The sequence below is a fragment of the Camelus dromedarius genome, chromosome 3 (genome assembly GCF_036321535.1).
Source record: "Camelus dromedarius isolate mCamDro1 chromosome 3, mCamDro1.pat, whole genome shotgun sequence".
Classification (NCBI taxonomy): Eukaryota; Metazoa; Chordata; class Mammalia; order Artiodactyla; family Camelidae; genus Camelus; species Camelus dromedarius.
Genome location: NC_087438.1, coordinates 29,882,782 through 29,904,344, shown reverse-complemented (window position 1 = coordinate 29,904,344; position 21,563 = coordinate 29,882,782). Strand labels below are relative to the sequence as shown.

General features: G+C 41.6%; 1 long non-coding RNA gene across 2 annotated transcripts in view; it reads left to right on the top strand.

The window, feature by feature from the left end:
• The window catches only part of LOC105107019 (uncharacterized), a 75,590-nt gene that overhangs the window by 19,519 nt on the left and 34,508 nt on the right, over positions 1 to 21,563 (top strand). For both annotated transcript variants that reach the window (XR_838814.3, XR_010378186.1), the window contains exons 3-4: positions 8,987 to 9,046; positions 14,216 to 14,433. This is a non-coding gene — a long non-coding RNA (uncharacterized LOC105107019). The remainder of the gene's footprint in view (positions 1 to 8,986; positions 9,047 to 14,215; positions 14,434 to 21,563) is intronic.

Genomic DNA, 21,563 nt, shown 5'->3' with positions numbered 1-21,563 from the left:
ATGAAGTCATAATGGTTTGAGCCCTAATCCAAGAGGATGGTGGACTTACAAGAAGAGGAAGAGAGAGAGTGGTCTTGTTCTCTCTCCATATGCTCACATTGAGGCTAGGCCTTGTGAGCACACAGTGAGAAGGTGGCTGTCTGAAACCCCAGGAGAGAGCCCTAACCAGGTATCAGTCTTATTGGCACCTTAATTTTGAACTTCCCAGCTTTTAGACCTGTGAGAAAACAAATTCCTGTTGTTTAAGCCACCCTGTGTATAGTATTTTGTTACAGCAGGCTGGAGACAAATACAATTATTTTGCACATTTTGTTTGATAATCTGGTTAGTAAATAAGGGACATATGGAAATTAATATGCTCAAAACAATCACTTCATATTTTGATTCTCTTATTTTGTGCAAGAGTACCTTTGGGTATAGCCAACTAACTGTTGAAGTGAAGAATAAGTGTTTCAGTTTTAGTTCTATAGAACCAATCATAAGACATTCTGAAGAATTTCAAAGGTAAACTCATCTAGTTAGGATGGGGAAACTGACTTTTGCAAAACAGCAAGCATTTACATTTGAGGGTGGGAGAGTGTCTAGAAGAATCAGGATTAATAAAATCTGTAAGTATGAGACACTTGTCTTCAGACTCTTCTCCAGCAAAGGGTAAGGAGAAAATACAAATTTGAAATTCAGGCATTCTAGACTGAGGAAAGAGCATGTGCCAATGCCTCGTGTGTGAAAGTGGTGGTGACAAGTAGTTCAAAGTAAAAGGTAAGTCAAATCCCTAAAGTAATTACTCAAAGTAATTTTGGGGACATATTACAGTTTAAAATGAGGTACACCAAAATATAGCCATTGCTTGATAATTTGTTACTTCATAAAGAAATCCTATTTCTCTTTTTGTATTATATTGCATTAAATATAATTTATATTTATAAATATAATGTTTTTAAATCTGAATTTTGGCTATGTGTTTTCAGTTTATTGAATTATTATCCTCTGTATCATATATACCAGTAAAGCTCTTAAATAGTTAAAACTTGATCCTTAAGACAGGAGACTAACTGTAATGGGATCCCATAATAATACAGTGTAAAATTCCTTTTGACGTAAAGCTTATAAATCATCACTATTTTATATACTGTTATTGTTTACTAGACCTATAGGAAATCTGAAGTAGTTAATAGAAAAATCCTTTTTTTTTTTCGTTTTAGTTCCTAACATTTTAGATAAAAAAATTTTACTAGAGGGTTTCCTCTCAGAACCTGGCTCCTGAACTAAATTCATTTTACTTTGAGCTTGACTACTTCCAACTCCTTCTCCCTAATGAGACTTTGAGGTGTTTTTCCTTATAAAACCATCACTAATACTCCACTGGCCGTTATCGCATGATACTCCTTTTGTCACACTGGCCGAGCCGTAAGATTATTTTTAGGTGACTTCATGGCCCCTTCCCCAATGTACAAGGGACAGGGTCAGGATCTCTTCAGCCGGTATGGTTTTCTTGCCCAGTGAACCAGGTTACAAGCTAGTGAGTGACTCAGTGCTTGTCAAATTCTGGGCGAGAAGCAGAGACTGATTTGTGACCTTCACGGCCCCCAATTCAACGTCCCCACAGTGCGCGGCAGCCGCATTGCCTTCCGCGCTCTCCCGTCCCCTGCGTCCGGGGTGCCCTCTCCCGGACCCGGCTCGGCCCGGCGCTCCGGGCCCCGCCCCAGGACGGGCTCGCGTTCCCTCCCTCCGCCCTGGCCGGCCGCCCCCGGCGAATTCACCCTCAGTCCCCAGGCCCGGTCCTGGTTCCCTCCTCCCGCATCCCAGGGCCCACAGGAGTCCAGCTCTACGGCGGGACCCGCATCCTGGGGCGTGCGAGGAGGAGCTGCGTCCAAACCCTGTTCCGAACCAGGAGACCATGCAGAGGTGTGACATAAAGAATATCCACAGAAAAGGCGGGAATTTCCAACTCGCCGACAAAAGGTCTGGGCGTACCTGCTGTCGCTCATGGTTCCTCACAGTCTCCCCCGCATCCCCTTCCTGGTGCGGTCCGCCCCTGACTGCCGTCCCCTCCCGGGGAAGCGGGTTCCCCCAGCAATGGGCCCGCCTTCTCCCGGCCCCACCTGTGCCATGCCCTAGGACCCCGCCTCCAGCCTTACCTCCTTGGGCTTCTTAGGTATTTTCGTGTAGTTTCTAGAATGTGATTCAAAGCAAAGAATAAATCACATAGGGTTGTTTTCATTAATGAGTCAGCACTATTGAATAAATAATAATCCATATTTATTCTAGTAACATAAAGAAGGCTTATAAAACACCAGACACTGTGTTAGGTGACAGAGATGAAAGCATGGATATAATGCAGTCTGTGCAGTCCAGAGTCAGTCCATGGATATGCTTCCCTTCTACAGTTTTGTCTTGGCAGCTTAGTGGTAAAGGGCAAGGGTTCTGTGTGGGTTCAAGTCCCAACTCTTCTATTTACCAACTGGGTGATGGTGGGCAAGTTCTTAATTATACCTGTCTCAGCTTCTTTGCCAGTAAAAATAGACATTAATAATGCTTATGTCTAGGGCTATTTCGATGTTCAAATTAAATGATACATTTTAAAAGTGCTTAATACACTTTCTGGCATAAGGTAAGTGTTAAAAATATTATAATTAAAAAATTTTGTTCAATAACTGAAAGTGTATCTACTGCCAACTTTACTCTATGTACTTTTTTTTTTGAGTGGGAGTTGGGAGATTTATTTTGATCAATTTTATTTTTCTAATAACCCAAAATTTGGCAAGCAGAAAAATGTAAACTGTAATAGGATACTTCATCCTTTATTACTGGAAAGGAATTGTAGCATGTGTGGGAGAACTAGATCAAAGTGGGAAATGGGGGTGGAGTCCTCTTTCTGTTGCCAACCAGTTAGGAATCTTGGGAAGGTGGGTTAATCTTCCCAAGTCTTTTTCTTTTTTTTTCATTTTTAAAATAATAGAAGCAGACTAAATAATAGAGATAAAATTTCAAGATTTTAAACTGGTCTTATGATAAAACATTGCTCATAAAAATGTTTTGGAAATGTTATTTTCTCGTTTTCCTTACCTTATTAATTTCAAAAAAAAAAAATTCACACACACACATACACACCCCTAATTTAATTTTTAAAGATCTTTCAAGAAATGAAACTGGAAACTTCTGGCTACCCAAGAAGGTTTTTCTTGACATTAGTAACAACACATAGGGACATTGAAAATGGCCTTTTGAATTGCTCGTTCTATCCAATTAATATATATAAAATGTTCTATGTCACTTATATCCTAATGTTACTGGAAGGAGGGGAATAAAAGTTACTTCCGTTCTTAGTCACCCGAAAAAAATGAATTCTTAATGAGAGACAGAAAGTGTGATATAAACAGAAGATTTTATTAGTGAAGTAAAAAGGTAGTAAAATATAGTACACCCCTGAGAATTGGGGGTGGTCCAATCCAAGAGAGGAAAAATGGTCCTGCTCATTTGTTTTTCTTGTTTTTATCCTGGCTTAGAGGACCTTTTCATGACTGATTGACGGCTTACATTCTATGAGTACTCAGGCACGTCCATGTCTTTTATGCATGTTTTACCCATGATGCACACAGAGAAACCTATGGGAGGGGGCTCAAATTGCAATGTTCATTACATTATAACAAACATTGGGTCAAGTTAAGCCGGGTCCTTCTCTCTACTGTGCAGTCGCAGTGTTCGATTTTAGCCAGCTTCTTTGCTGGCCCTCATTTAGAGAAAGTGAAAGTTTTTGGAGCCCCTTATCCTGAGCACAGGTGTACTGTTATTTTCTGGGTTGCTGCCTCCCCCTTCCTCTCCCCTGCCTGGTGCTCATTTCTATCTAACTGCCTAACACTAATAGATACTGAAACAAGCCCCTTTAAAGACCCACCTAAAATGCTACCTTCTCCATGAGGCATTCACTAATCTTATCAACCAGCTACTTTTCCTTACTATTTGCTTACTATTTTTCCTTACTATTTGCTTCTGTTACACTTTGGACCATGCTGGCTTTCTTGTGGCATTTGTTAGGGCTGTTTGAATTGATGTCTTTTCTCTCTGGCTGTATTATCTGCTCCTTGGGGAAAGCAACTCTAATATATATACATAGTGCCAGCTTAATCAGAATAAATAGAAATGAACTGACATAACAGAAACAAATCATAAAAATTTAGTTTGATTTTTCTAATTTGAAATGAGGCACAAGCTCCTCTTCCAGTTCATAGACATTATCATTTTTTGGAAAGAATCCTACTGAGTTCAAAATATGTCCATCAATGAGAAACTATATGAGCTTCCCATGATTTCATCTTTAAAAAGGAAAAAAATGCCTTTCACAGCTGTATTCATAGTTTTGTTCGTCAAAAACCATCTGTTTGAGAAACAGAAAGAACTCACTGAATATTTGCTCAGAAACTGCATGGAAAACTGTAAGAGAGAAATAACTTATGTTATTATGCCATACTAAGAAAGGGAGTATAAAGAAAGTAATGTTAGAATCCTTTAAAAAGTACCTTGATTTGAAAATAAATGCACATGCACTCACACAATTGAGAAAAATCTGAAGCTACTGATTTATGTACGTAAGGATCTTAAGATGAACGACACGTTGATGTTTTTCTAGGTTACAACAACTTCATTTATTAATTTATTCTAAAATGTTTGTTAAGTACTTACAAGGTATCAGTTACTGCGGGTCTAGGCTCTAAGGAGAGCAAGACAAATAAGACACCCTCCTTCCGTTTTGGAGCTTATAGTCTCATAAGACTGCCTTCTTAAGACCATCAGCCTTTACCCATCTGTTTATTCAAGAAATACATGTTGAGCACCAACCATGTTCTGGGATCTGCGAGAACACTAGGAGTAAACAAAACAGACATGGTCTCTGACCCCAGGGGACTTACAGCTTAGAGAGGGAAATAGATAAACAAGTAAATAGATGATAAATAAAAGTTATAATAAGTGCAAAGAAATGCAAACCCATGATACTGACTTAAAAAGTAAATGGTATTTACTTTAAATATGGTGGTCAGGGAAAGTCTTGGAGCAGATAAGATAAAGCGAGACCTGAATAGTACACCAAAATTTTAGTTGTGGGCAGCAGATCAGTACCAGGGTTGTCATTTTTTTTTTTTTTTTCCTCCTGCTTGCTCTCTTGGCACACTTATCCAAGCTCCTTGTCTCTGTGTTTATCTGATTCTCATCTTTCAATATCTGCTACTGAACCATATTGTCTTGGCTTCAACTGCAACTTCAGGTCCCAGTTCTGTGGCTCCCTGGTTCTCAGCATTACTTGCAATAATTGCATAAAAGACCCTCTGTGCACCAGGCCTGTAACCCTATGAAACTGTGTTGGTTGGCATCACCTCCATCCTTTCCTGTGCAGACAAAGGAATTTGGACATGATCCCAGGATAAATCCTAAACCATGGGATACTTGAATTACTTTTCTTGAAGGAATAATCCTTAGATATGTAAATATTCCATCTCTCAACAGGCTTCAGTTAAAAGTAGAATCATATCGCTAACTGGATAGAATTTGTATTTTTGGCTGAGGACAGAAAGTGCAACTATTCTATTTAATTTATTGAGAAGAAATCAATATATGTTAGACAATAACTGTGTGACAAGGGTGATATATTTTTGAGAAAATTAAGGAATCTAACCAACTGTTAGTGGCGTGGCATTCCATAGTTACTTGGGAGGTGGTCATGGGGTACTCTCAGGAGAAATCAAACTTCTCAAAAATAGTTTTAAGTCTGTACAGATACATTAAACAAGTGATCTGTGATGGCTTTGATTGCATAATGTAGCATGAGTTGAATGATTTGGGTCTAAAATATTCCTTTGCTCCCAGAGAACATCAACTTTTTCATAACCTAGCTTCTTAGTGATAACTTGGTTGTGGGTAGGGGAGGTAAATAGACTTTTAGACACACCTAGCTTTAAATCTTGGCTCTGCTTCTGTGAGCAGTGTGATTCTAGGCAAGTCAGTTTCTCCCTCTGCCCCTTAGTTTCATCATTTTCAAATGGGAACAGACTTCTGAAGATTGTGGTGGGGATAAGATGAGATACTATATCTTATCAGGGCTGGCTCAGAGTAGGCTAAAAATAAGTATTTGTGGAATGAATGAAGGAACCAGTGAACAATGTTCTTCCTGTGTCAGGAAGCTATTGTGGCATAATGAACTACTCTAAAACCTAGTGGTTTGAAACAACCATTTATTTAGCTAATGCTATTTCAGGTCAGAAATTTAGACTGAGCTCAGGTGAGTAATTTTTCTAGCCTTGTCTGGGTTTTCTTATGTCCCTGTGGTCAGCTGTGGATCAAGTGAAGTGGGATAAGTGGCTGGTCTTGGCTGGGCTCTCACATCTTGGGAGCCTTGGCTGGGATGACGGCACTCTGCCACTTGGTCTCTCATCCTCAGGCAGGCTCAGCCAGACTGGTCCCCAGCGGTGTCAGGGTTTCAAGAGAGAAAGCAAAGGTATATACAAGGCTCTCTAGAAGGCTAGGCTCAACGCTGGCCCCAGCCACTTCTATACCATTCTGTCGGCCAAAGTGCATTACAAAGCCACCCAAATTCAAGTGGTGAAGGATCAGACTCCACCTGTTTGGCAGGAGTTGCAAACTCACATTGCAAACAGGTGAAAACTGGGAAGGTGACAATTGCAGCCATTTTGCAAAACAAAAAACCAAAAAACAAAACCCCAATAAACCTACCAATAACTATCTTTAGGTACGCCTTCCCGTCAAAATAGAATCGTTGCAGAATGCATATCTGAGTAAAGGGGAAAAATGGCCTGTTGTATACAATTGTTTAATGTAAACCTAATAAAACTAGGAGGACATCATCTGCCAACTGATTTTCGTGTAAGAAAAATTGAAATTTGGTCATCAGTTCTAATGGTTAGATCGCAGAATGAAATGTTTTTGAGAGAACTAGTTTTAATCATCCTTGTAAGGGGGCGTATGTATCCTCTCACGCAGTTGTAAATAATCAAGCAATATTAAAAAGAAATGGAGAAAATGAAGAGGCAGGGCTAATTTGGGTGTCCTCTGCCCTCTGCCTTCCACCAAGGGAGTCATTAGCAGCCTTGTTATTAGGAGCTCCAGAAAGGATTTATGAGTAAAAAAACAAACAAATGAAGAACTAACAAATTGAAGCTAGATGTATAAATAGGCAATGTAGGGTGTAGCAGGGGGACTATAAACATTGGAGATGTTACATTCTTCTTGAAAAGCAGCTTAATCAATCAGAAAAAAAATCAAGATTTTATTTTATGAGTCTAGACATTCAGTGAAAGTCCTCCTCTTTTCTGTACCATTTTCTGTGCCATTTTTTAATAAATTCCACTCAGATCATTGCCTTCTCACAAGCATCCCCACATTCTCTTTATCAACTTCTTCCTACTATATTCAAATTTGTGCCCCATAAATTTGAGAAATCTTTCTCTTTCTCTTTCTCTCTCTCCATTCACCTGTTACCAAAATAAAATTAGTCCTGGCTAATAAATGCAGTGACCCATGTAAAAGAAAATATAAGTTCTGGAACCAGTATCATCAACTCTGAAGCCCTCCAGAATGTGTGAGTCCTCCTCATCCTCTCACAGAAGCCTCCTTCTGCCTCTTCATCCTCTGCTAGTTCAATGTTCTCAAACATGAAATGGATACTTTAAAAATTGTTTCTTAATCAAGTAGTGCACAGAAGCTACAATTTCATCTCATTTCAGTGGCATGGAGGTTTAAATAGACTTCTTTAGGCATGCTTATTATAGAATCTGACAGAGTTTCTATAGAAAAATGCATTCGGAATACTTAACAATTTAATTAAATATGAAATTCTAGAACACATTATTTTATATGCTATATAAAATGAGTAAACTGGTGTAAGTTTTTAAAGAAAATTATTTATTGTTTTTTTGGGAGGGGGAGGTAATTAGGTTTATTTATTTATTTCAGTTGGAGGTACTGGGGATTGAACCCAGGACCTTGCGCATACTAAGCACGCAATCCACCACTGAGCTATACCTCCCCTCTCTGGCTTAATTTTTTAAAGAGAAAACTTTCATATTGACTGCATAAAATTTATAAGCATTTAAGCAACATAGAATATGCCAAACAACATAACAAAGATTAGAAAGAAATTGCAAAATAAAAAACAAATGGTTACAAAATATCAACTCCTCTAAATTAATCTATAAATTTAGGGCTAAACCATTAAAAATAGTTTAGCTCCAATATTGCAGTTATTGTCTGTGTTGCTTTTAAAACCAGTGAAACGTATTGAGGTAAATTTAATTACTTTTACACACTTTAAATAACATCCTTAGAGCCTATAAAAATGGTCTTTATTGTTAAAATGACTCCACCTGGTCATGTGAAACATCAATTATGGTTTAAGTAATAGTAGACTGTTTATTCAATCAAAATACCATTATTATGCTGTTAAATTCTAGTGTGTTCAAGGTAGTTGAAATAATATGTTCATAAGCATTGTGTATTCACTAAATATTTTGTTGGGGAAAAACAATTCAATCAAACTTCCATAAGAGCAAATGGAGCATCAGTTAAATAACTGCAGTTGAACTAAAAAGAAGTAGTTATTTTTGAAGAGAGAAAACACAGTTAGATGCCATGGTTGTGGATGCTAAGAGGTCAGCTGCTGGGAAAGCTGAATCACCTGCACGTCACCCTGGATCCCTGGTCCTCACAGTGTTACCGTTTGATCATCCCAAGGCTCTCCTGATCCTCTCAGGCCTCTGCCCAGGACTCTGTGTGGAATAGTGAGGGCAGAAGGGCAACTTGGAAAAACCTGGAATTTAAACTCTGTTTCTACCAATTTTGTCTATATGACCTCTTTTTCTTAGCTTTTTGAGCTTTCTTTCGGTTGACAGATCTGCCAGCCTTCTTTCTTGAGTTTGTGCTCACTGGAGATAATCTGCCCTGGATGGAAAGAAATCAGTCTTCCTCATTCTTTTTCCAGGTCTTCAGCCATCTCCTTGTGGGAGTCATACTTCAACATGGAGCTGATGTTTTCATACAGGTTGGGAGTTATTTTTCTTTATTTGTATGTCATAAATTCCCTCCTCACCTAATTTTCTGTGGCATTCCGTGGTCTTGATGCAGTTCAGGCAGGATTTGCAATTCCAGCTGGAGCTTTGGAACCTCACTTTCAAGCTGAGAAATTGAAAAGCCACTTCTTAGCTTGAAAGTTCCCTGCCCTTCCTCCATGTCCTGAGCACTCCCAGACCGGCCCCAAATTTTCAGTCGCTCTCCTACCCTCATCTCCTTACCCTTGGGACCATCTTTTAGGAGTTCTCAGACCCCATCCCAAACAAGCGTTAAATTAATTAAACAAGGACGTCATTAGACTGATGTGGCTATAATGCCATGGTGGCCTATGTAAGCAAACTAAAATTTAAGCCTGTAAAATCCTCAAGGTTATGAAATCAAAATGCTGAGGACAACCGATCACAAAGAGCTGACTAGGCTTTAAGCTATGGCCAATCAAATAATTTATTTCCCTTGCATCCATACTCTTTCTGATAAGTCTTTCTCTTGGTTCCTGTTGGTGCAGCACTTGTAATCACTCTGGTGCTGCTTGGTTGGAATCTATTTTTGCTCAAATAAACCCTTAAAATGTTTAATATGCCTCAATTTACCTTTTAACGTAAGTTATCAAAACATTTCTTCCAACCATAGGGAGGAGTTCTGGGTGGTTTTCCTCATCTTGTTATGTTTCCTGTTAGACTGGCACTCAAACTCTGCCCCAGGTGGTGCCCCTTAACTTGGCCATGTGGCGGTGGTCCGGGCAGACCCAGCCCACCTTTGGTGGAGCTCCTTGGAGATTTTACTCCCTTCACTCCTTCTCTGCCCACTTTCTTCTTAATGCTCACGCTCCCTGATCCAATTTCATCTTCTTACGTTTTATTTTTCACTAGTCTCTTTTAGTGGCCTCTGGGTCTCCCATCAGAATGTCTCAAGGTGCTCACCACTGAGAAGGGAGTTGGTGTTTGTCCTCCTGGGTTTTAGGGCACTTTTCACTCTTTGAATCTCATGACCAGGTTGAGAGGGAGGCTTTCGGCTCTGTGGAGATGGAGGAAATGTAATTTCTATTAATATCTATTATTAGAAATCCAAATATAAATTTCATATTGTGCCTTGTTTTCATTAATCTGTCTTGCCTCGGAATTGTACTTCAAGACTGGGGACTGAGGTCTAACCACTTTCCTGTATCTCAAATGTGAGAACAATGCAGATAAAGCTGTTTGCAGCCTTTCCTGGAAAAACAGACTATGCTATCTCCTCTGAGATTGTGTTAAATCTTCACTAATGGAGTTTACCTCTTTAATAAGAGCTTACTCTACTTCATGGGAGAATGTCTTCATGACATAGATTCTTTCTCAACCTGGACCTGCAGATCTGGGAGCCTGTGTTCTACCAGAGAGTCAGTCCAGGATTTTCCCTTCCTCCGTCTCACCCCACCGCTCTTCCCACTCCCCAACCCTTCCCTAATCACCAGAAAGTAACAATATTTATCTAGTCTATTTCTCTCCATAGTTAGACGGTATAAGCAGAAGTCTCTGGACTTTTCTGACTCAATAATGATGCTAGCAGGAGTGGGGGTGGGGTGGGAAGAAGAGCCCTCACTAACCCTCCGCTGTTTCTTCTCTTGCTTGTCAGCTTTTAAATTTATGACATAAGGTCATGGCTTTTACCTTGTCTGGTTGTGCTTGTTGTTGGACTTTTTGACTGTGTTCGTCTACTTTCTGTTCCTCTTGCTAGGCTAAAGTGTAGTGATATTTTTGTGATCTGTTATTTCCCTTCTTTACCAAGAAGCATCAATAACAGTTTGATTGTAAAGCAATTGTGTGTATAATTTGAAAAGATTTAAGGAGAGAAATAGTATTTTAATCTCATTATAACTCCTATGAAATAGTTTATCCATTGGCTTCCTGTGACACTGCGTGTTCTCAATTTGCTTTGTCACTGTCCCCTCGGCTACGTGGCATGAATTAAGAATACTTTGTGTTCACTTCTTAATTGGCATTGCTGCAGAAAGGTGATTTCCAGGTCCATTTTGGCTGATTTCATAATCCCTCCAGAGTTTATGTTAGGATTTTAACCAGAGAATCTAGGTCAAACAGCAAGAAGTGACACCCTGTCCCTTGACCCCTCTATCGGCTGCTCCAGACCCCACTGTGTGACTTTACAACCAGGTCTCCATCAGGAGCTGCTTTGTTTATCTGCATAATATATTGAACCCTGTCAAAGACTTGTCCTGGGACAAATAAGACAACAACAGGAAATAAAATACCACTGGGAACCAACAAGACTCATCTCAGCTTCAAGGAATCAGAAATACCAGAAAAACCTAAGTTACAATGGTCTTGTGCACTCAGCTGAAGCGTTCTGCACCTCTAAGCTGCTGGGCTGAAGGCACCAATCTCTCCATCTGAATCTTCAGGCCAAAAATATGCAAAATCAGCTCCCAACAATGCAACTGATTCTATCATCACTATTGGAAAACACTGGGAAATAATATGGCCACCCCTCAAAAAAAAAAATTCCACCTGGATCCTTTTGCTCACTGAAGGAATCAGAAAAATCACGGAAAATCAGCTGCCCAAGGTTAGCAAGTGGTAAAGTAAAATGAACTCTGGCAAAATAGCTGTATGGTTCTCTTGCTCTCTGTACATGCCCTGCTCCTTAGGCCCTGCTTCACCCTCAGGACTTTCCAATTGTCATAATTATAGGGCTTAATTGCCTACCTACCTGCCCCCTCCCCCAGCTGCTGGTTTCCACGGTAACTGATGAGCCAACCTGACGTCACTTCCCCCTATAAATGGTAGCCTCCTCCCCTGCGGGGCGAGATTGCCGCTTCCTCCTGCCTGCCGTCTGTTCGAGGTGGGTGTAGCTCCAGGACTTTTGGCTTCAGGCTGGTAAGATTTCCTATCCAGTAGACTGTTGATGCCTCTGCCACTGTTTCTGGGCTCTTTCTCTGGTTTTGAGGCTGGGCAACCACAAGATTTGCAGGCCTTTGGGATGCAGCCCAACAAGCGACTAGCCAGCCAGAATGTCAAGGAAACTCTTGTGAGTGCTGAGATGTCGGAAATAAGGAGAGGGAATGGGAAGTTGAGGGGGGGAACCTGAGGTGGCTATCCACTAGCATGTGGGCGCCTGTGGCAGCTGCCCTTGAAGAATGGGGACTAATGAGAGAGTCTGGATGGTTATGGTTAAGGTATGGGACCCCACTGAGGAAGAAGAAGATTGGGGCGAGGCCATAGAGGTGCCTGCCCCACGGGATATAGGTGAAGAGCAGCTCCCTCCCGCAGAGGGGAGGCAGCCAACTAGCATGAGAGATGTCTTTCTCTTCCATTATGTTCATGATACCCTATTAACCTCAGAGTCTCTTTCCAGTTTGAAAGTAGCAGCCTCGGAGGGAGGGGATAGCTCAAGTAGTAGAGTGCATGCTTAACATGCATGAGGTCCTGGATCCCCAGTCTCCTCTAAAAAAAAAATCAATAACCCTAATTACCCCGACTCCCAAAAAAAGGTAACAGCTCCACACTCGTGGTTCATCTGACTGCACAGGGATGGCTGGTGAATACAGACAAAAATGCAAGGACCTGGATTATCCATCATATACTTGCATGTTGTCTAATCAGATAAGACAAACATACCCCTAACCCACCACCCGTAAACAATTATAGACACAGGCTTTAGGAATATTAACTTAGGGACAGGCTTGTGAATTGGACCTGGCCAGTTACCTGGAAGGGTTTGATTGGGGCCTGTGGCAATGGCAAAATAATGAGTACCTTGGGCTTCTGGTCTCAGCTAAGGAAGGGGACAGCAACAGCTGTATGCAGTCTACAGTGCTTTACAACCTGTGGAAGACATTGTAGAAGGCCTACCCGAGTCATCGAGCAATGCAAACCCCCCCATTCAGAGTCTAGAAAAGCTGTGCATGACACATGGGAACCCCATGGACATAGTGACCAAGGAACCCACTTCACTGGCTATGAAGTTCAGGAATGGACCAATAAAAATCATATACACTGGCTTTCCCACCTGCCCTACAACCCCACTGAAGCTGGGCTAATGGAAAGGGTGAATGAACTACTTAAACAACAGCTAGGATGGGAAACCCACTCTCCAACATGTGAACTAAGGGGCTAACTCAAGGCCTGTGAGCTGTAGCTGAGCATCCCAGGAATAATCACACCAGTGCCCCTGCTGTGTTAACCCGGAGGCACTAGTCAACACAATCCGAGTTCAACTGTTGACCACCGAAGGACCATTGCCAACCGTCAATCAGGACAATAACCATAGGATCTCCCCCCTGGGGAACATATTATAAAATAGCCCTGGAACTGGCAGGTAAGTCCCTGTGGTTGGGGAGGAATAGGCTTAGACAGGACCTTGTCAATTCCACCTGCCTTCTACCAGGCCCTATCTACAACTGCTGCAGTAATTAATTTGGGCCTCCTACTGGAGAAAGGTACCACTGTATTAACCTTGAGGTCTGTGACACCACCTCTCCAGTGTTCGGGACTGGCTGTGGGCACTGCGGGTACACAGGAGATACGGTACTGCAGGCCAGGACCAAAACCACAGGCAGGGGTGGTATCTCAGAATGCACTTACTGCTTGTATGTTGCTTAACGGTCATGATCTTCCCTGTATCGTGCCTGTTATAAACATCTCACATCTCACACTTTGTCCCTAGTCTGAGCAGAGGGAATCTGTTCGAAGACTGAGCAACAACCGTGGTCTCCCTAAAAAATGAGTCTGATTTCAGTGTCTGCAGCAAGATGCCATGGAAAACTGACCTGGCTAATGTGACCATGTGAAGACGGCTGAAGACTCTCACCTTCCTCCTGTCCTGCCTGCCAAGCGCCTGGCTCAATTTGCCCACTTATTGGAAGTCACTCTTTTTAGCAGACTAGGTTTCTTGCTCTTGATACCCTTAGGCGTGGTCTGTATCGCATTTGTGGTATCTGGTTATAGTGCACCTTACATACCTGACGCAAGGGATCTCGGGAAGAGGGGCAGACGAGGATTGTGAGGGTTGTAAGGGTCGTGCAGGGCTCCTCGGGGGGAGTGTACGGTCAGGCCACTCAGGATGGCTGTTCTCTTGCTCTCCGTACATGCCCTGCTCCACCAGGCCCTGCTTCACTCACATAACTCTCCAATTGTCTTAATTATAGGGCTTAATTTGTAACTGGCTGCGTGCTTGCCCTCTGCCCCAGCCGCTGGTTTCCCTGGTAACTGATGAGCCAACCTGACATCAGTTCCCTCCTGCCGTTAATCCCCCTGTAAGTGGAAGCCGCCTTCTGCCTCAGGGAGTAGTGAGGATTGCCGCCTCGTCCTGCCTGCTGTCTGCGCACACGGTGGGGTGTCACTCCAGGACCTTTGCTGCAGACTGGTAAGATGCCCAGTAAGCTGATGTTTCTGTCACTGTCTCCGTCGCTGCTTCTGGGCTTTCTTTGGTCACAAGCCCGGGCAGTTATAAGGCTTGCAGGCCTCTGGAGGTGCAGCCCAACAAGACCTTGTAACCAATTTTAGGGGGAGATAGGACTGCAAGATTTTATGGCCAGATCTGGGTTGTAGAAAGTTGAAGAAAATCCAACATCAAGTCTTCCCTTAGGGAAGGTTAAAGATGGCTGGAAGTGCCAGGCTTCAAACCCTCTGACCAGAACTGGCTACATAAATTATACAATAAATCTGATACAATGACAGAGAATCTCAAGACAGAAATGAGCATTAAACCAAGTACAGGCCCTTCTGTATGCGGAGCCCTGTGCTAGACAGGTCACACACCCATGCAGGTGGCCTGCCTTTCACTCCCGCATTCTCACCCCGCTGCTTTCTATGTTTTTCTAGCTCCCCTGTTAATGTTCTGGGAGTTTAGGGTCTGTAGTTGTGTGCTGGGAATGCTTGAGATGCAGGGGTGGAGGGAGGTGCCGTCCGCCTGGTGACTTCCCCATAGCATCGCACAACCTTCTGGGAATCTCCCATGTTCCCTCTTGAGCTTTGTCACTTACAGCCATGGACTGGTGTAAACAATATTTTCAAATGAGCTCAGAAAATACTGTCAGTGAGCTCCTCGAAAGGATACAGGTGAATTTGATTATTAGATTTCTTTGTTAGGCTCAGGGAAGGAGGCTTGGCTCTTTCTGTTGGTTGGATATGATGGAGTCAGGGAGAGTCAGGACACAAGGCAGGGTTAAGACCATTAAGTCAATTGATGAAAAGCACGTGGGCTAACAAAAGCTTCAGCCAAAGTTCAAGCTTAGTTTTGATTAAGGTTGGGTCTAGTTTGAGATAGGAATTAGAAGTGCCTAGCCTGAAATTCTGTGACCGGCTAGAGGCACAGGACAGACTTGTGATGGGCCTTGAATATTAGGCTAATAAGGAGCATAAACGCTGGCTGTTGAATGGCATCCATATGTCTTACCCAAAGGCTTGGCATGGTGGCATCTATATTTTAGAAAAATAGGTCTGGTGCAGCCAGAACTTATGAAAGGGGAAGCTGGGAAATCAGACAAAAGTCTGAGGTTTCTTAAAAAAAAAAAAAAAAAAAAAAAGGGACACGTAGAAGTTGAATTTTTTATTTATTACTTGTTTATTGAAGTATAGTTGACTTACAATGTTAGTTTCAGATGTACAAAATAGTAACTCAAAATTTTTATAGATTATACTCTAAAGCTATTATAAAATATTGGCTGTATTTTCTGTGCTGTGCAATATATCCTTATAGCTTATTTTATACATAGTAATTTGTACCTCTTAATCCTCTACCCCTATATTGCCCCTGCCTCCTTCCCTCTCCCCAGTGGTAACCACTAGTTTGTCTTCTAGATCTGTGAGTCTGCTTCTGTTTTGTTACATACATTCATTTGTTGTATCTTTTTAGATTCCATATGTAAGTGATAACATACAGTATTTGTCTGTCTGACTTAGTTCACGAAGCATGGTACCCTCCACTAAGTATGATACCCTCCAGGTCTGTCAATGTTGCTTCAAATGGCAAAATTTCATTCTATTATATGGCTGAGTAATATTCCATTGTGTATATATACTTTATCTAGTCATCTGATGGACACGTAGGTTGCTTCCATATCTTGGCTGTTGTAAACAATACTGCTATGAACGTTAGGGTACATGTATCTTTTCAAATAGGTGTCTTTATTTTCAAATAGATTCCCAGGAGTGAAATGGCTGGATCACATGGTAGTTCTATTTTTAATCCTTTGAGGAACCTCTATACTGTTTTCCATAGTGGCTGCACCAGTTTATGTTCCCACTAGCAACGTACTGGGGTTCTGTTTTGTGGAAGTTGAACTTTGGTGATGGATTGTGTATTTGGAAATCAAGGAGTGGCTATTTGGGGCTTAGATATTATGTAATTTAGATCATCATGAATGCTGATGACATTCTTTGATGTAGGGAGTACGGAAGGAAGGACAAATCAGCCATTAAAACTGTTGGTGGGTTCTTGGGGAGGGACCCTCCATTCTACATAGTAAGACAGTAACAAATCAAGATATTTATCCTTTTGACTTCACCATGTGCAGCCACACCTTTAAATCTAGTCTATTATAATTTTTGAAATTATCAAGCAAAATTAAACATTGTCCTACAAACTCTTTAAATAAGGCCATAATTAGAATATGGCTGTGACAGATGTCTATGTAAGAGTCCTGATAAGATCTGTGATAATGTAAGGCATCACACTGTGCATAGTGCTGCGTATAGAGCTCTATCAAAATTGCTTATTTCTTCAAGTTTGGGGTAAAAAGTTTTGTTAAGTTCTACTGTAATTGAGTTTCTTGTGGCAATGAGACTTTCTTTACAGAACACTCTGCTTGGCTTTGGAATCTCACACGTTTAGGATACAAAGCTCTTGAAAGGTGAATTACCAGAATTTGAAACCTCAAGAAACAAACAAAAAAATCCTGAATGGTGGAGACTTCTTTTTCCCTCTACATCTTCCAGAGGGAGCTGAACCCATACATTGACAAACCCAACTTCACTGGTATAATTTTAAAGTTTTTCTAAGAAGTTTTAGAAACAAAGTTTGAAATTTTTCAAAACTGCCAAAATCTTTTGATTTATATGGCCTGCAAACTCAATCTTGTGATGCTCTTGTGATTTCTTTTTCAAGTGTTTGTGGTGATGGAGGGAAATGTACTTTAATTTGTGATGAGTCAGTGAGAAATGAGTTCTATTGATGCATTTTCAAATGCAAGAAAGTTTTTGGGTTGGTACAATGACTGGAGACCTTATTAGAATTAGTATCTGGAAACTAAAGTTCCTATTAATGCAGGAGACAGACTTATACCTGAAATCCTGGATAATTGTAGGATTCTTTGTCCTTAAAATTTGAATTTTACCAGAATGTGTAGCTGTATTGTGTATGTGTAATCTTGTTTCACCCGGTACACTCTTGGTCTCTCAACATTCAGGATAAAGAGACCAAAAGACAGATCTCTCTTCTCTAGTCTCTGGATGTTCCAGTTGCTGTGGCTGCAGAACAAACTACCCCCAAACTTAGCGACAATCACAACCCTTTTAGGATAGGTCACATATTTGGATCAGAAGTTTGGACAAGGCTTTTGCTGAGCAATTTTTTTTTGTGCCTTCAAATGAAGGCATTCTGTGTACTCAACTGGTGGATGGGCTGGTGTGCAGGGCACAGGAGGATGTCCCTGCTCTTCTGGTGTCTTGGCAGGGGTGGCTGGAAGGCTGGGGTCAGCTGGGACTATTGTCCAGAGTGCCTGCACATGGTGTCTGCAGCACGGTGCTCTCAGTGTTGGCAGAATTCTTACGTGGTGCTGGCTTTTTCCAGAAGGGGTGTCCCAGGAGAGCCAGGAGGAAGGTGTATCACTTTTTGTGACTTTGTGTTCAAAATCATACAGTATCACTTCTGTCACATAATTGGTTGAAGAAGTCACAAATCCACCGGATTCAAAGGATAGAAAACATAGATTTCTGTCTCTCAATGGGATAAGTGTTAAAAAAATTTTTTTGTGGCTATTTTTATAAACTACAACTCGAATTTACTTCCTTAATATTATTGACTGCCAAATACATGCTATACTGGGCTTAGGGATGGTAAACATGGGAAATAAAAGGCATGCCCTCATATTACTTGGTGATTTGAGCAAATTACTTCACCTCTCCATACCTCAGCTTCCACATTTAGGAATACAATGGAGGTAACGTTGGGTAGAATGAAGGTGGTGCAGGTAAGCAAAGGGCCTATCTAATAGTAAGTGTTCAGTCAATGTTAGCTAGTATTATTATTGCCTAGTAACTCATTAAATGTTTGCTAGTTCATTAAATATTCACCATTATCATCTAGTTCATTGTTTCTGACCACCAAGAAGGACCATCATATGCAGTCAGCCCATTTAGTTTTTTGACTGAAATAAATGCACAGCCTAAAAGTTAAGAGTTATGTTTTACCTAGCGGGAGGACTCGAGCTGGGATGACAGCCTCTCAGATTGCTCTGAGGCTACTAAGAGGTAGGGGAGGAGCTAGGATATATAGGAGCTTTACAACAAAGACCCGGTAGTTGGAACAATAAAAGATTACTTCTTATCTAAAGAAAACCAGGCATCTCAAGTTCAAGAATTTAGTGCTTTTATATGTATGGGAGGAAGCAAACATTTGGGCTCATTGAATTCATTCCTTTGAGAAGCATCTAACTATCTAGGCCCATTATCTTTCCTTTCTTATTCTGAGTCCCCTCAGAGTGCACCATTGTGAGTGGCTGCAGAGGCTGGGCTGCAGGCTTGTCTTCCCTGGGGGGTGTCAGCAGCTGCTGATGACTTGGTTTCAACATTCTTTGTTTACTGATACGGTTTGCAGTATTTTTCGTTCACATTACAATGTTAACAGCCTAAAAATGGCTTTTCTGACTCTAGCAAAGGTACCATATTTATAAAAACTGAAATTGTAAGGAGTCATGTACAAGTCAATGAGTTATATTTCTGATACTGGTCTAAAAGGAAGTGTAGATCTTCTTTGACTTATGGTATGGTTATCGCCCAGCAAACCCATTTTAAGTTGAAAATATCCTAGGTTGAAATGTATTTAACCCTAAGTTGGAATGCATTTAACACATCTATTGAACATCAATAGTTTAGCTTAGTCTACTTTAAATGTGCTGCTAACTAAAAATTGTCACTGGCCAACTGGTTCTTCAAGAATGAAGTCACTAGCTGCTGCAGCTGCTGAACTTCAACACACCCTGAAAGGAGTTCAGGGTGGGGATCAGGCATGATGCACTGTGTGCTCTGGGAAAAACGGGCAGAACAGGCCTTCGGATAGGTATTTTCAGGAGAAATTTTTATGTGCCCAATTTCTTGCATCTTATATCTAGAAAAGCACTAAAATCATTAATGGAGACATTTGCTCCTCATGACTAGCAGCAAAACTTCTGCTGTGAAGGAAAAGCTGGGCTGGTCTAACAAGATAACTCACAGGTCTAGGAATGTGAAGGAGAGGCTGGGCTGGGCTAACAAGATAACTCACAGGTCTAGGAATGTGAAGGAGAGGCTGGGCTGGGCTAACAAGATAACTCACAAATCTAAGTATTGGAATACTGATCTGAGTTATGCTGGACTAACTTGTAAATCTAAGTTAATTAGTGTTGGTTTGCTGTTTATGTTTTTTTGCTAGCCAGCTGGATTTTCAAAGATACACATCTGGCTTTGGAATGTTGGTTTGCTGCCTCCCCACCTCCACCTTTGTGATGCTGCTGCTGCTAAAGCTGTTCCATGCCTATTGGCCAAATACCCCAAGCTTGTACTTTACCCTATAAAACCTCATGTGCACATCTTGAAGGTGCTCAGAGCTTTGGAGCAGAAGCCCCTCTGAGCCCGCTGGCGTAATACATCTGAGTACTCCAACCCTCTGAGTGGTGCTTGTTTCTTGAGTGGCCTGTCGTTTCCATAACACTGCCAAAATGTGTGCTTGATTGCACATGTCCTCCTTTGCTACAATCATGCACATACTGATCTCCTCTCCCTCTTAGAAGCAGTTCTTCAGAGCTATCTGAGATGCTGTCTCCCAGGCTATAGTTCTCATTTTGCCCCAAATAAAACTTAACTCAAAACTCACGTTGTGAGTTTTTTTTTAGTCGACAGTTTTGACAACCAATGAAGGGGCCCAGAGCAGACTTCTTTCCTTTGCCTGAACTCTACAAGGAACTAGAGCTTGGTAACAGTATCTTGTGACCATTGTCAACTGAAATAAATGCACAACCTAAAAGTTAAGAGTTATGTTTTACCTGGTGGGAGGACTCGAGCCGGGATGACAGCCTCTCAGATGGCTCTGAGGGACTGCTCTGAAGAGGTAGGGGAGGAGCCAGGATATTTAGGAGCTTTACAACAAAGACCAGGTAGGTGGAACAATAAAAGATTACTTGTTATCTAAAGAAAACCAGGCATCTCAAGTTCAAGAATTTAGTGCATTTCTATGTGTGGGAGGAAGCAAACATTTGGGTTCACTGAATTCATTCCTTTGACAAGCACCTAGCTATCTAGGGCCAGTATCCTGTCCTTTTTTATTCTGAGTCCGCTAAGAGTGCACCATTGTGAGTGGCTGCAGAGGCTGGGCTGCAGGCCTGTCCTCACTGGGGGGTGGTGGCAGCCGCTGAGGACTTGGTGTCAGCATTCTTTGTTTACTGATATGGTTGCAGTATTTTCACTCACATTGCAGTATTTTTGTTCACAGTGCTCCCCCTTGGTCCTAAGTTCAACCAATATTTTGGGAGACATTTTGTCGCTGATAGATGCAACCAGTTTTCCAGGTTCTTGTCCCGTTCCAGAAAGAATTCAGAGACAAGACTTAGAGGTTAAAAAGGTAAAGTGAGGATTTATTAAAGGATGGATAGTACACTCTCAGGGGAGAGCAGCTGCCCTGAGTTTCTTTGGCAAGTTAGTTACATAGGGGTAAAAATGAATGGGCGGAATATTCATTGGGGAGGGAAGGGTTTGGGGTCGTATTCCCTGATTATCATCCCAACTCCACCTTCCCAAAGGGAGGAGGGATTTTTGTTCTTATTTAGTCTGGATCGGAATTGTCATGGTGTCGGTGCATGATGGGTATTTCTGATATGCAAGGCTAATTTTATTGAAATGAGGGCATAATGAGTAACAGGTTACATTTGGACACTGGAAATTCCTGCCTTTTCTGACCTTTCTTTGTTGGTCTCCAGGCCAAAAGGTGTGGTCCCTTATCAGCCCAAAGATTCCAGCTTTTCTTTCTCTGCCCAAGGATCCCTGCTGCTCACGTGATGTGTGGTTTCCTGCATTTGGCATGTGCCCCTCCTTTCTGCCTAATTCCTGCCATTTGGTCTGTGTCCCCCTTTCTCTGCTCATATCTAGCTATCTGCCTGCTCTAACAATTTCGTGACCAATTTTGTCCCACGGTGCTAGGAAGGCTCATTCCTAGATCAGGTGAAGAATCTGTTGACATGCCACTCAAAGTGCTAGTTTTTGGATCAGGCCCTGGTGATACTAAAAATTCTCTGGATCACCTGT